The following is a 494-nucleotide window of genomic DNA, read 5'->3' on the forward strand; positions in this document are numbered from 1 at the left end:
CAGTAAACTCAAAGGATTCATTGTTTATACTACATACAGTCTAGTTTCCAAGCTTTGCAAGGGAAAACATCGCTCACACAATGTTTCGGTAATGTGTTCAGAAAAACGGAACTTGTTCTGCACAAGATGTGTTACTATAAATGCAATACATGATAAAGTGTCAGATGATTTTAGCATGCCTCTGCTTCATTCATGAGTCAACTGTTTGCCCCACTCTGAACCACTGTTGCCCCCCCCAAAAGGTCGATGAGGTGGCACAAGTCTCATGAATGCCCCATGAATGTGACACGTTGATTAAGAAAAAAAACATACCAACCAGACAAGTTTAGAGCAGTGAGCCGAAGAATGGATACACTCTGAAGAAACAAAAAAGGTCAACAAGTTTAAGACTGTGAGGCGAAGAGGACACTGAACGCATCTCCGGACATCAGGGAGATGTTAGACCACATCTCTCTACAACACGTGTCTGTACAGCCGACATTATAACCCCCCCC

The 494-nt window shown here is 42.9% G+C and overlaps 1 protein-coding gene across 1 annotated transcript in view; it reads right to left on the bottom strand.

Moving 5' to 3' along the window:
- Positions 1 to 494, bottom strand: part of slc1a5 (solute carrier family 1 member 5) — a 9,378-nt gene that overhangs the window by 7,729 nt on the left and 1,155 nt on the right. The gene's annotated exons all lie outside the window — the stretch shown is intronic.

Source organism: Morone saxatilis, unplaced genomic scaffold (genome assembly GCF_004916995.1).
Source record: "Morone saxatilis isolate NCDOM2014 unplaced genomic scaffold, NCSU_SB_2.0 Contig8, whole genome shotgun sequence".
NCBI lineage: Eukaryota > Metazoa > Chordata > Actinopteri > Moronidae > Morone > Morone saxatilis.